The sequence below is a fragment of the Tenrec ecaudatus genome, chromosome 7 (assembly GCF_050624435.1).
Source record: "Tenrec ecaudatus isolate mTenEca1 chromosome 7, mTenEca1.hap1, whole genome shotgun sequence".
Classification (NCBI taxonomy): Eukaryota; Metazoa; Chordata; class Mammalia; order Afrosoricida; family Tenrecidae; genus Tenrec; species Tenrec ecaudatus.
The window spans coordinates 69,982,184-69,998,336 of record NC_134536.1 but is presented as its reverse complement, the minus strand read 5'-3'; the positions used below and the strand labels follow the sequence as shown (position 1 = coordinate 69,998,336).

General features: G+C 35.9%; 1 pseudogene; it reads left to right on the top strand.

The window, feature by feature from the left end:
• The first annotated feature begins 10,740 nt into the window (after positions 1-10,740).
• LOC142452800 (large ribosomal subunit protein eL33 pseudogene) lies at positions 10,741-11,124 on the top strand (annotated as a pseudogene).
• Positions 11,125-16,153: the final 5,029 nt, after the last annotated feature.

The following is a 16,153-nucleotide window of genomic DNA, read 5'->3' as shown; positions in this document are numbered from 1 at the left end:
AAAATGTTACTGGTATGTGATGTTAATTATATTGTTTGATAATTTATGCAATATTTGTAATAAGCTGTCTTTGGAATGAGTACTACAATGCATTTCTTCCAGTTTGGTGGTCCAGATATCTGTCCTACAAATTTCTGACATAAAGAATTGAGTACTTCAATTTTCCATCCCTTTCTTGAGACATTTCCTTTGGGTTTCACATCAATACTTGGAACCTTGTTTTTTACTAGTGTCTTCAGCATAGCTTGATTTTCTCCCTTCGGGACAAATCTTCAGTTCCCTTTAACATGCTACTGTCTGTAGTGTGTACATGTTGATCAATATTTTCATACAGTGGCTTTATGTAAATTTTTAAAACTCCTTTAGACATTTTTTATCTTGGTCACTATTTTGTCCATGTATTTTACATTGACCTGGTAAATTAAAATGTTATATGTACTATATACAAAGTTGTTATTATTTCATGCTCTCCTTCAGAAAAAAAATTTAGACTATGAATGGTCTCAATGTCTAGATTAGTTTCAATCAATTAGAACAATTAAATAAAAAAGAGAAAAGCAATAATATTGTCATGGAAAATTTGGAAAAATTTATATCAAGCGCAATATATTTTTTATTCCAGTTATTTAACATGCTGGGAACATTTTCCAACCTCTTAATTCTGTACTATGCATTTTCTCTACTGCAGCAATATTGTCCTTGAGGAATTTTAAAATACAAGCAAAACATATGACCTTGCTTTTCTAAACCATGTTAACTTAAATTGGATTTCATTTTTAATGTTTACAAATTTATTTTGTTAAAATAGGTCTACAACTTGCTCTATAACTAAAAAAATATATAATTTATCAAAAATACCTGTCCTGTCCTAAGGCCCTTGTTCAGAACAATAATAACTCTATATAGACGATTTGTTAGTCTTTAGGGAGGGGCCCTGAGAAATAGAGCATACCTAGATGTTTGTTGACATCCATTCAGTTTCTTTCCTTCCCTCAAATTCCCAGATCCGTTGCTTCTGATCTTTAGTTTTAATATTCTTAAGAAAATCCTACAATATGTGATTTTTTTAGATATTGGTGCATTGGATTTCCAAATCTGAATTTGGTACTTAAGTAAACAAAAAGAATAACAGATGAGTGGAAGAAGAGAAAATACATTATGGAAATAATGCAGTAGAAACTCTTGCATCTTTCTGATTTTTATAATAGTTTATTCTATTATAATAGTTTATTGTATTTGTTTTACTGTTGTGATTTAATTAACAGGTGATCTAATTTTATAAGCTATGCAGTGTGAGGGACCAGATGCCCCACAAACAATTAAAGAGACATCAGACAAGGCATGCAAGGGCTCACCTCTGCTGATGGAGACGGGCACCAGAGAGGGGGAGTGCATTCTCTCCCAAGCTTATCTACTCTCGGGCATGCAAGCCACAGTAAGCATGTACATAACAGGAAGGGGTTGTATTAAGGCATACATGAAACAGGAGTGGACGAACTAGGGGTATACACGCAATAGAAAGGGGTTGTCCTAGAGGCATATATGTGACAGGAAGGAACATACTTCACAAGATGTGTTTTAGATTTAAGATGGTGGCTTAACCTTGGTCATGTCTGAGCTGGCTTGACATTATGTTTTCTTTGAGCTCTTCTCTAGAACAATCTATGATCCTTATCTGAAGGGAGTGAGCCATGCTTAGGGTTAGATGGTCCACTTGCTTTTGATGGCAGATAATCCTCAGGCAGATATCCCTCAAGCAGTTAACTTTCAAGCATATATTGCAGCAACCATGTGCTTGCAACTAGTACTTTTAACGTGGCATTTTTACAGGGAGACTTTGTGGGGATTAATATTAATAATGAGAATATCATTGGATTCATCTCCAACCACGAATGTGAAGGCCTCATCTTATGGGATACCTGGCTGCCCAGACTTCTAAACCTATGAGCGGAGAGTATTTGTCCACATATACTCTCTTCTTTGTTCTCAGTTTCCCACAATGCAATTATTAATGGCCTGACTTAGAGCATTCAGCAGAATATAAATAAATAATTTAATAAAAATGTCAAAATTAAATACTAGGCTTAAAATATCATAATTAATCAGGCCTGAAATTAGAAAAAGAACAAAACATGTTCTCTTTTGTAAAATTTAAAATATTTTACTTAAAAATATTTTATGTATTTAAAATGTTTTAGATATTAGCTTTCAAAATGAAGTGAATTACATGAAAATAAAACAACCAGCTTTTTATTCTATATTGGAAAAAAGCCCAAGCTTTGTACTCCTGTAATGAATGAGACCTGGAAACTCACAGAGAGTTCTGAAAGGTAGCTAGACTAGGGAAAAGCTAATGAAAATTAGCTTTCTATGCCACAATACAAGGGTTGGAAAGAAATCCGGCACCCTATAGACACCGACGGAAAAATCCAAACTGAGCATGCGGGAGTGAAACCAAACCTAGCCACAACCTAGGCACAGAGCATCACGCAGGTGCACTTAAACTCAGCCAGAAAGGTCGGCCATGGCCTTCATCCAGGCCTCCCTGGCTGGAGGAGGTAAAAGCGCTCCACAGGAAGGCTGAGCCCTTTTCCTCTGCTCTTGTTGGGGGCATGCTGCTAGTGAGGGTACCTGCCCAGAGCCCTGGGCCGCTTTCTCTAGGTCTCCAGGTTTCCTGGTTCCACAAGCATGGATTTGTGCTAGTTTTTTTGTGTTCTTTCCGCGTGGTTTTCCTGTTCAGTCGCAACTTCCCGCGGGGTTCCCATGCAGCCTTGTACACTATCCCGACACAGGGTGTACTTTTTGAGACTGTCATAACCGAAGTTTCCCTTTCCTCATAGAAGTCTCTTGGATTACAATCGTGTTTCCGCTGCATGCATTCTCTCCGTGTTACACAGCAAGAACCAACGTACCCAATCCAGAACCCTAACAGTTCTACAGTCACTACGAGCACCATAGAGCCGATGGCAAGGAGTTTGGTTTTTTTGGTGTTGCTGTTGTAATTCTATATTAGGTGCTCCATCTAAAGTACATCTCACAATAACTCACGTGATTATTCTAAAATATTATACTACAGGGAAAAATTGCCTATTGTATGACAATGAAGCAAAGTTCAAAAGAAAATATCCAGAACACACCTAGGAGAGAAATTATACATATGTGTTATAAATCAGAAATGAATTCATTATTAAAAATAATTAAATGGAGTAGGCCATGAAGGACATAAGTGAAGATAAGAGATATATACTTAAAGCTTAATAAAAAGACATTTTTGACAATTTAAGAGAAGGTAGAATAGAATATTTTGAAACTAAAGAATCATATTAAGCAATAAATTACCAAAACAATATTTATAAAAAGGCATTTCCTCTTTGAATAGAAATTTCTGTTAAATAACAAAATAAAAAAATCTAAAACAAACCCTTATAAACAGAGTCAATTTTTCTATAGAGTGTTTGGTGGTAGCAAAAATGATGTTAAAGGCAAGTTACTATGTTTCATAAATAAGTGCATTAATTAATTGAATATTGCATGCAAGTATTTGCGTATTTATAAATTATATATAAAACTTTCATTTTCTAGTGCCAATTATACACCTATAATATATTTAAAATTATATTAGCCTCTAATAAGGACAGAAGAAGTCACTGTGATGTGGTCTTGGAAATTTAAAGAAAGCTCATGAGAAGAAAATATATGTTAAGTAATTTAAGTGTATTTTTAAGACCAAATATCAACAAATGCCCACATATGTGATCGAGATAAATATATTTCTTACAAAATTTTATGAAAGGAGGAATAGAAAGATCCTGCTGATATGAAATTCAGGGTCAGAGTGTGTTGGCTAGATTTCATTCTGCTCTGCATCCACCAGCCTGTGGTCCTCCTGCACCAGCTTCCAGCTTCCTGTTCAACCGACGCTGTGCAATGAGTCCGAAGACACCTTCATTTTACAGGCTGGACTACAGCCTTGAACCGGACTGGACTTACAAATGTCTACAACTATGTAAGCCATTTCTGAAGGTAAATCCCTTTCTCTACATCTACAAACGTCACTGGTTTTGCTTTTTTTGAGAACCCACACTAACCCAAAGAGGGATTTACAATGAGGAAAGTTTCAGTGTTTGTCCCAATAGCATGAGAAAATACAGAAAACCTTCAAGGACTTTTATAAAAGTTCTAAAATAGGTAGTGTTATTTTGATATATATCTACACTGTTCTTTTCTTACTATAATTGTCTTGATTATAAAAATATCAGGAAGATTAAATACTATTTTTCATTGGAAATATTTTGATAAAGTCTAAAACATACAAATATATTTGGTCCATTTGAATCTTATACTCTATAAATATATGGTACATATAACATGATGATTATTTTATTATAGATGATAGCTGATATTTCTAGGACTGTTATTTTCAGCAATGTAAGAATGAAATAGACCCTAAATATCAACAATGATTATATGAAGAAACTATGTCCCAGATTTCAATCATTTAAAATCTTAAGCAAACTAATTGAAAGTTCTCATTTCAAATCCAACATATATGAGTGCAAGTAAACATAAGGGGTGCATCTTTTAGCACTATCTGTGACAATATTCTGCTTTTATTCATTTGAATTTCAGTATCTGACAATGTTTTGATGTTGTGCAAAATGTTTTAATGGCTAATTATTCTGAAATAGACATCCTATTCTTTCTTCATAGTCTATCCTTATCAATTTATTCTTTTTCTGGAAGTTCTGCTCACACATGTCATGTTTGCTGACGCTGCTGGTATGTGAAAATACCAGTGACGTACCATCTAGTATTACAGCAACACACAAGTCACCACAGTACGACAAACTGACAGACAAGAGATGGAAAATAGCATGGGAATGGCCCGTATCAGTTGCCACAAAGCAGTGGCCATACAGGTCTCCCTTCTACATTTATCTTTAACCTCTTCTGACACCATCCCTCCCACACCACTCTATATCCATTCTCAGTCGGATAATTTGTTGCAATGGTCACAAAATACTCATAGAAAATATTAACAATCTAGATCTTAGATTGAAGAGGCCGCTTCCTCTTGTTTTATTTTATAATAATGTCTATTAGGGAAATTAGCAAGTTACTAGAAATATGGATTGGTAAGTGGTAAATATACTGTCATTGGTCCACAGTAGTACTTCTCCTCATTCAGCAGATAAGTCTCTCTCTGGTACTCAGCCTCTCAGACGTGTGTGCGGTGGTCCCGGGGCCTTTGCTTCAGTGGACCAGGATGCCTGCTTGTTGTTCTGTATCACATTTGGGGGCCAGATAAAGAGAATGTACCCCGTAATCTCTGTGTCGTTCCTCTGAGTTTCCCTGCCACATATGTTAGCATTTTCAAAGAATATTCAAATAAATTGCATCCATACTTTTCTGAATGCAACTTAAAATGATGAGTGGTTATTGAAAGTTTGATGCAAATTTTCTCAAGACATTGGGGGAATATGAAAATTCCACCTATTCTACAGGAATCTGGAAAGTGTTCTTCCAATTTGAGGTAGTTTATTGTGTCCACCTGGCCAATAAACACATGTTGGGTTAATTGAAGGGTGGAGGGATAAATGGCTCAGTGAGCCTCGCCTTTTGAGTTCTCGGTTCTCTCTCTTTCTGATGGTCAGACCAGGGTGCAGCTGCCTTAGTCAGTTTCCTGCTTTAGCTGGCAAGACTCACTTCCTACAAGACATCCCTGAGGAGAAGCCACATGTACCTACCCCAATGCAGCCCGGGGTGCTAGAGCACCCGTGTGGAGACCTCTGCTAGTGCTGTGATGTTTCCACATCCATTGACTCAGCTTTCCTCCTGCAGTTGGCATAATTGCGTGTGTTTAGTAAGATGGAAGAGGACTTTGTGATTTGTGTCGGACCTATGGGCTAATGGGTTAATGTTGCACTTGTGGGCTTGGGCAGCACTGGGTTGGGATGTTTCTTGATGTGCACTCAACCTTTACATAAAACTCTCTCTTATACACGAGTTTCTGTGGATTTGTTTCTCTAAAGCACCCACACTAACACACAATTGTCCAGGGAATTCTCTCTTCTAGATAGATGAATAGATTTAGTGGAAGTGTGTGTTGTTGTTTTTTATATTTAAGCACATCATATCCCTGAGGATTAAAGGGTGTGACTTGACTCATACTCTACTAAGGTCAGGACTTAGTGCCACCTTAATTCTGTCCATTAGTGTAGCAGAGAACTTCCTTGAAAATGAAATTATAGTAACCACAGACATAGATAGATTTATAACACACTCTGTAAGGAATTGTGGCTAGAAGGATCACTTTACTTGATTAAATATCAATGAGAAACATTTGTAGCAACTAAACCACAATCATAAGTAAATGTGTTAGAGAATGGATGAATATTGTTATATATAGCCACTGATTAAAATTCTAAACAAATCTAACTTATGGAAAAATAAACAGACAGACCACCAGTGAAAAACAGTCCTAATATAAGACAGATAACTTTTGAAATGACAGTATTGAAAAAAAGAGAGAGATGTCTAAGAAGAACGAAGGCAAATTAAAACAGAAGCCAGAATAAGAGAAAGGGTTGAAATCCATTTTGGAGTTGAAGAACAATGTTGAAGGAAAGCAAGTGTTTCTGTGGTTTAAAAAAAATATATTTAAGATTCACTAAAAAGTATGTTTCCAAATACAGTCTAATAATATAAAGGAAATTGTATAAACACTGAAATCCCTAGTTTTAAATATCGTATATATTTTAAATTTTATCAAAATTTAGTTTATTTTATGCTGAATTTTCATATCCCCCAATGTCCTGAGAAAATTAACATCAAATTTTCAGTAAATACTTCTCATTTTAAGTTGTATCCACAAAAGTGTGGTGTAATTTATTTAAATATACTCTGAAAATGCTAGCATATTTCTTTTCATTCTTATAGCCAGCACACAGAACAATAGTATAGCCATCTCAAGCAAATCGATTGTCCACGGTAGAAAAGATGTATGTATTGGAAATGGATAAATAGCTTATTAGTCTATAAAAGTCACCATCAACCCTATATCTGGCAGTCCAAAGGTAGAACAAGTGGCCTGGGGCTATGTAAATATCTGCACATGTCACTCTCGGAAGACCTACAGCAGATTTCAGACCTGTGACAGTACTAACCGAACATGCTGTTATCTCTCTGACAGAAATAAAGCATGACAGTATATATTTCTTCTGCATCTGCTCTAACAAGTCCAGTGTGTCATACTGCAGAATAAAAGTAGTGCATGGATTTAGATTATTCTTATAACCAGGAGCCTACAGTTGGCTTGAGTCTTACAGTGAAAAAAGAAATACAACAAAACACAATGGCAATAATAACACGCACATAGTGATCTCTTTCTCAGTTAATGACAGGATACTAACTGATTTGGTACAAGCAAAATTTCATTGAATATCTCATTCTTCTATTTCAGCAGAAACCTATATCAAAAGTTTGATTAGACAAAACCATCATGTCAATTCTGCACGTGTAGACCTATCTCTTTGGATTTCCTAGAGTATTGTAACTGAGTAAATATTTATCCCATGGAGAGGCCAATGGTTTCTAATTCCTCGCCTGGCAATTAGTAGCCCAATACTTGATCTACTACAGCCCCAAGATTCTTACAGTGCTTTATTGCATTAGGCATCAGACTAAGAAACTGAAATGAAACTCTTACCACTGTATCAATTCCAAGTTATTGTGACCATATAATTTTCAAGGGTGTAAATCTTTACTGGAGTAGAAAGTGTTATTTTTCTTCCAAGGAGTGGTCAGTAGTCTTGAACTACCAACTCTGTGGTTAGAAGTCTAATGTTTACCCTATAGTGCCACTAGAATTCTTAAGAAGCTGAATAGTCAAATATGGACCACATATTTGCCAGCTGAACCAGATAGGCACTTATTACTACTACCATTGCTTTATTTTATTCATACTTTTCTTGCTCCTCACTTAAGGTACTCATCTCTGTCCCCTTTTCTCCACTTCCTCTCCCCCTTCCTCGCCTTTTCTCTATTTTGGTACCATATGTTTTCCAGCTCCTATTAGACCTCAATCACATCACTAAACAAAGCCAACTAGTTCTAGATAGCCCAGATGGTCACACACCACTAATAACTACCACGAAGCCAAGGAAACATCAGTCAAACAGAGTGAAGACAAATAATAGTAGTAACCAAGAAAAGTAAGCACAAACAACTGAAATTCAACAAATCCTAATAGAGAACTCCAAAGAAGAGGCTAAGAAACTAACAGATACAAAATGCAGAAAAATTACGGGGACCATTCAAGAGGACAAGACCCAACTACATGCTGCCACTAGAGAAAACTCTTAAGCTCGAAGGCAATAGTATAAAGAAAATAAAAGTCTGATGGAAAATCTACCAAGCCAATGGGAACCATAAAAAGAAAAGAGTGGCAATATTAATTTCTGATTCAAATAAACTTCAAGTCAAATTACATAAGGAGAGATGAGACACTCTATAATATGATGATAAGGAGCAGCAAAACTTTAATAAACAGTTACACATCCAACGAAAGGCCGTCAAAATACATCGCTCAAATTATCACAGAGTTGAAAACAGAAATAAACAGCTGGACAATAATAGTTGGAGATGTCAACACAGCACACTTAATGAGACGGATAATCAGGAAAGAAACTCAACAAAGAAACAGAAGCGCTAGACAGCACAATCAACAGCTCTAACTCCTAGACATATATAGAGTACTCACTCCAACAATGTACATTCTTCTACTGATTGTATGGTATACAACCTACAATAGATCACATGTTAGGGCACAAGGCAAGAGTCAACAAATTCTAAAATACTGAGATGCTACAAACCATTTTTTCAGATTCCAATGCTATAAAACTGGAAATGAAAAATAGGAATAACAGAAACTTAAAACATATGGAGATTAAATAACATAATGAATAATAACACAATAAATGGATAAAAGCTCATATAAAGGATATAATTTTTAAAATCCTTGAAACAAATGATTATGATAATATATGATATCAAAACTTTTGGATGTAGCAAAAGCAGCTATCAGAAGGCAATTTATAGATATCAATGAGCACATGTAAACATAGGAGAAATCCATAATCAACATCTTAAAAACAAAAGCTCCAACAAATATAACAAAGCAACAATGCAAACTCTCTAACAACAGAAAAAAGAAATCATAAATAGCAGAAATAAATGAAGTTGAATGAAGTAAAAAATGGAAAAATCAAGCAGCCAAGTTGTTTTTTGAAAGGATTAAGAAAATTGACAAAACGAGAGCAAACTTAACAAAGGAAAAGAAAGAGGAGAAGCAAATACCTATAATTATACATGAAAAGGGTGACATCACAGCACCTCCAAATGAAATAAAGACGAATAACAAATTTCTATGAAAAATTGTACTTTACAAGTTTGAAAATCTAGAAGAAATGTAAAAATACCTAGAAATACACCATCTACCAAAATTAATGCAGAGGGCTACAGAAAACATGAATAGAAATATAACCAAAGAAGAAATAAAGAAATTCATCAATAAATATCCAGCCAAGAAAAACCCAGGACCAGATGGTGTCACAGGAGAATTCTACGAAGTATTGAGGGGAAGATTGCTCACCAATTCTACACAGATTATTTCAGAATATTAAAAAGGTATTTCAAATTCCCAAATTCATTCTATGCAGCCAATAGAACCCTGAATCCCAAACCAGGCATAGACCCCACAAAGACAGAAAACAATAGACCAATATACCTCATGAACCTAGATGCAAAAATTTGCAACAAATCATAATCAGTGAAATCCCACAACATATTAAAAAATAATTATTCATGACCATGTGGGAATACTGTCAGGGATTCAAGATGGGTCAACATTTTAAAAATGTAATCCACCTTATAAACAAGATAAAAATAAGAATATGATTACAACAATAGATGCAGAAAAGCATTTGACAATCTCAAACACCCATTCATACTAAAAACACTCAATATCATAGGAATAGATGGGGAACTCCTTGAGCATAATGAAGGCAACATACATCAAACCATCGGACAATGTCACACTCAATGGGAGAGAGTGTAAACCTTTGCCCTGAACACAACAATGGCACAAGGGTGCTCCTTATCACCGCTCTTATTTAGCATTGTGCTGAAAGTCTTTGCCAGATACGTTAGACAACCAGGAGAAATCATGCGACTACAATTGGGAATACAAGCGAAGCTCTTGCTAGTCTCAGAAGATATGGCATGATATAGAGAGAAGCCTAAGCACTCCCCAAAAGACTAAAGAAAAAATTGAAGGAGTTAGTAAAGTAGTAGGGTAGAAGATTAACCTGCAGAAATCAATTGGATATCGATACACCGGTGAAGAGAGCTCTGAAAAAGACATTAAGGAAGCAGTATCATTTACAAAAGCCACCCAAAAGATGAAATTCCTTGGAATAAACACAACCAAAGAAAGAAAAGTCCCTTACAAAGAAAACTACACAAATGGAATAATACCCCATGCTCATCTATGGACAGGAGGACAATATTGTGAAACTGTCACTACTACCTAAATGAATCTACAAATACAATGCAATCTCAATCCAAATCCCAACATCATTCAATAAAGAAATGGAAAATCTACAAACTTCATATGGAGATTGAAGAGGTCCAAGATTAGCAAAGAAATTATCATAAATAATTCCCTCCCCCCCCCCAGCCATATTGGAGCCTGTGGAGGCCTGCTGGGAACAGGACTTCTAAACGGCAAATATGTCTGGAAGGCTGTGGTCCAAGGCCATTTTTGCTGGCTATAAACGGGACCTACGGAACCAGAGGGAGAACACGGCTCTCCTTAAAATTGAAGGTGTTTATGCCCAAGATGAAATGCAATTTTATTTAGGCTGGAGATGTGCTCATGTGTACAAAGCAAAGAACAACACGGTGACTCCTGGCGGCAAACCTAACAAAACCAGAGTCACCTGGGGAAAGGTAACTTGTGCCCATGGAAACACTGACATGGTTCGGGCCAAATTCCGCAGCAACCTTCCTGCTAAGGCTATTGGACATAGAATCCGTGTGATCCTGTACCCTTCAAGAATTTAAACTTAAAAGTAAATAAATAAAATTGTGCATTTAAAAATAGAAAGAAATTATAATAACTAAATAAAATAAAACAAAGGACCAAGTAGGAGGTCTTGTACTACCTGACCTCAAAACCTATTACACAGCCACTGTAGCCAAAATAGCCTACTATTAGGATACTTATAGATATGTCGATCAATGGAACAGGATGGAAAAGTCAGGAGGGAGGGGATCCACCTACAGACAATAGATTTTTGGCAAAGAACCAAGAAACATTAAATGGGAATAGGGTGTTTCTTCAAAAATTGGTGCTGTGAAAATTAGATCGTCATCTCCGAGAAAAGGAGCAAGTCCCAAACTTTACCCCATGCACAAAAAAGAACTCCATGGATTAGGGATTTAATGTAAGCTTCAGAGCTACCAGGATCATCAACAAAAAAAGTGGGACAATCTTAAGAGCTTTATTGCAGGGCATACACGAACTATCACATACAATAAAGGAAATACAGTGGCTGAAAATAAGTGATTGAGACCTACTAAATATAAACATATATATTTGAAAACTTCATCAAAAATAAAATGACAGATAAGCCACTTATAAGGTGGGCAAAGGATGTAAATAGACAATTAGTAAAGAATGGTATTTGAATGGCAAACAAATACGGAAATGCTCACATCCAATAATCATCTGGGAAATGCAAATTCAAACAGTGATGAGATAGCGCCTTATACCCACAACCATAGCCCAAGTAAAACAACAAAGCAAAACTGAAAACAGCAAATGCTGGAGAATGTGTAGAGAGATCGGAACTCTTTAACACTGTTGGTACAACTATTGTGGATAGCGATACCTAAAAGTAAGTGGCAATAGAAATATAATACAACGCAGTAATATCTTAAAAAAATAAGAGACAAAACCCTAACAGATGCATGGTCTCCCATATTCACTGCAGCACAGTTCACAATAGCAATAAGCTGGACATTATTCCCATTAGTAGAATAATGGATTTTAAAACTCTGGCACATACATACCGTGGAATACTTAAAATCAGGTATACAACCATGAAACATGTCATGGCATGGGGTGACCTGGAAACCGTTAAGGTGAGTATCGTTAGTCATAAAAGGACAAATGGGGGCATGGGGTTTCAAGATGGCGTCCAGATAGAGCCAACAGCCCAGTGTGCCCATTGTTAGATCAAAAATTAAGAGCTCCACATGCAGCCTGCCAGGATGGGTGAGGAAAGCTAATCTGACACTAGTTTACTACAGTCAGAGAACCCCTGGGCTATTTACCAGCAGCAGATTGCAGAACCCAGAGCATAGCCTACTGAGCCATTGAGGAGTGAGCCAGTAGGACAGCTGGGAGAAATCAGACCCAGTGAGACCCAAACCCACTGCACAATTCTAACCCCCTTTTCCTAGTGACAGCATGGCACAGCCCAAATAACCTTACAAGTTCCTAAAAAAAAATCCAACAAATAGGTTCACTCCATAAGGCTGAGTTCCTTCTCATAATTTTGAATCAAAGCTGCCATGCACATGGTTCATTAACAAAACTTTAATATAACAAATCAGGGAAAACCACCAGGAGCTAAAGTATTCAGCCTCAGCCCAAAACAGGTTTTATCAGTTTGACCTTGACAGAGAGTCTTTGAAAGAGGTTCAATGATCACACAATAGTAGATTAGCAAAATAAACCTTCCACATAAGAAGCCAGCCTACTGAGTAAGACATTGCTATGCTCCACCCCACTAGGTTAGCTAGGTAGACAAGAAGAATAGACCGCAACACCCCCACCCCCCACCAACTTGGCCACCTCCACTATCCCAAGCCCCTCTAACCTTATTTACAAGAGGTACACTCTGTTAAGATATTTAACTCAATCACAACAATACAGCTCTCAAACCATACCGGACACAAAATCAGACTCCCTAGCTGGAATCTCACCCCCTCTCTGAAAACCATACGAGATCATCAGGCAGTAAAATACCACACCAGAAAACACTGTCCCTACATAATACACAAGGTCCCTACATAACACACGGAGTTCCTACATGATAACACGGAGGGTTCGCTATACTCCTCCTTCACCCCAACTACGGTAACATCTGGACCATGTTTCCTCCATGTCATCAACACACAACCTCCTTTAAAGCAGTCCCCTAAGAAGATAAAATGGAGGTGCAGCCAAAGAAAGAAAGAAAGCCCTCCTTGAGACGGATGGTCATAATGACCACAACAGTGGACTTACACCTCGGAACAATTGTAGAGATGGCGCAGAACCCGGCAGTGTGTAATTGAATTGTCCTTAGGGTCATTGTGGGTTGGAACTCACCCCATGGCACTTAAAAACAACAACAACAAAGTGCAAATGTGTAGCTCTGAGGACCAAAGAGAACCTGACGGAAGCCATAGTATTTTCCATTGTTTCATATGCATGTGAACCCTGTACACTGGGTAACGAAAACTAGGGAAGATGCAATGAAAGTGTGGTGTTTGTAAAGAATACTGAAGGACCAGGGGCTTCCAGAAGAGCAAACAAAAAGTCTGTTTGAAGGTGAAGTATCCAGAATATCAGGAGAGACTACTCCCTGAAAAAGAGCATGTGTGTTAAAGTACAAAAGATGAAATCCCTCCACTGACTGGATTGACATCATGGCTTCACCAGTGGGCTGAAACATAACCATTGCGAGCATGGTGGAGAACTGGGCAGGGTTTACTTCTGTTACACATTAAAGCAGAATGGATATCAAGCTGTATGTCACAAAAGGAAATCTAATTTCAAAAGGACAAGGGAGTTCAATGTAACATCAGAAGCATCCTAGTAGCACGCAATGCACCACAGTATCACAGACCGAAAGACAGGAGAGAATGGTCCACGAAGACCCACACTTTGTCTCTATGTACTATTGCCAATTAACATTATCTCTTTTTTGTCAAGGCAATAGATGGAATTATCTTACCAAGCATTTTCTCAGGAAACCATGGTATTTGTTATACAACATAAGTAGTTTTAAACCTCATTATATCAAACTGAATATTTAAAATTTTTGTATCAAATCTGCCTATCCCTGGCTCTTATAAACTAAAATTCAATAATTTAGATTAATTTCTTTACTAGGACATTGCACACACATTAAATATGAACTTGTAGGTAAATAGCTATATGTTATATGATCATATGTTCTACTCCTATGCACACAAACAGGACAAGACAATAAAGGAGATTCTTCAAGTGAATAAAATAATGCAAGATAACTTTTTGCTACCATTACCATGACTAAAATTATACATTCAAATACTTCATAGATTCAGTATAAATTATTGTTTAATATTCTATAATTACGAACTGTTTTATTCAATATTTCCAAAGGAGATGATAAGTGCGTAGATAGAATGGAGAGACGAATAATCACTTGGTGTCGTTCTTTCTAGAGTCTCCTGATGAAAATAAGTTGCAATAAACTGATACAGTTATTTCTTGGTATTGTTTAGTTTGAGGTAGAACTTCCCACTCTTGTGATATAGGTGCTTTTTAGCTGGTCTCTTATTTTACTGGTTTTCTAGCAATTCATCTAGTCATTCGTGGTTTTCATCATAATTGTGAAAAAGTGACTCATTTCTTTCCTTTTATTATTTATTTATTTATTTATTTTGTGTGTGTGTGTGTGTGTGTGTGACTCATTTCTTGTGCTATAGTTTTGCTCTACTTCTCTCTGCTTCGTACTCTAATTTCACACACTTTAGAAAATTTGTTTCTTTCTCCAGGCAGCTGAAACTCTGGGTATGCATATTCCAATTTATTTTTGAATTTGTACAATTTCTATTGATAGATACTCAAGTTAATTCACTTTCATTTTTACAGTGCCTTTTGGGGCATAATTTCATCTTTAAGGCAAGCTACTTAATAATACAAAATAATTAAACATCATACAATACAAAGAATGCTACACTAAAATAATGTGTATGATTTGATTGGCAATATCCCGTATATTATGTATTACACTTATTAATGATACATTCAAGATGGCTTTGAGACTTTGTGGAAACATGGAATTAAAATAAAATAATGGACTTTTTGACAACATTTTTGAAGCAGCCTTGTATAAATAATAAACAAAGATAATATAGGTAAGTAATATTTTATAGCCAATAATATATGTATAATTTCAATTTAGGCACTTTTTACATATTTAATTTCATTTTTATAATGTAGTTATAAATTTTACATAAAATATTGTTTGTAAAAATTAAGAATTAAAGGTCTTACAGAAATATTAAAGATTGCTTATGTGATTGTAGTTAGAGTTACTTGTATTTATTAAGACCAAATCAATGAGATGACCAAAGTAAGTTTTACTGTTTTTCTGGAAATAGTACTCCTTGGGATGCCACCTAATGAAAAAGGCAGATGATAAATATCTTAAAACGATTTTTAAAACATAAGTGGAGATAAGTTTGCTTTTAATAAAAGGATGTATATTATTATAATCTCACCTAATGTAAAGAGATAAGTAGATATATGTATTACTACTGAAAAAAAATATATATTAGACATCTGAAATGATTTTTTTTCTGGTGCTGTCTGATTTTTTTCCTCTTTAAAAATTAAGGGGGGTGATGTGAAAATTTGTAATTAAGGATAATATCTTGTATTGCTATCTATGTGTGTTCTGAAAGGTTTCAGATGCAAACTTGTCAGTAGTTCTGTTATCAAAAAGTTATTTCTTTTTCAGAAAGTCCTTGTACCTATGTTTCTTTGAACCAAAACTAGAAAGCGTGTAATGATGACTACTTAGGTTTACAGTCTGCCGGAGTAATTCTGTCCTGTGCCTGATGGAGTAAAACCCATTTGTCTTTGCTGCTCTTCTGGATAAAAAGAGGTGACTAATCTTCACTAAGATATTCATCTTAACTTATGAAAGCTCTTTGAGAACACCTGCCAGCAGTGAGGAATGAGATATACTCACTATATTTTATAAAGAACTAGTTCAGGGCCATAGAAATCATCAGAAAATTATGCTTAAAGTCATGCAATTGTAGTGAG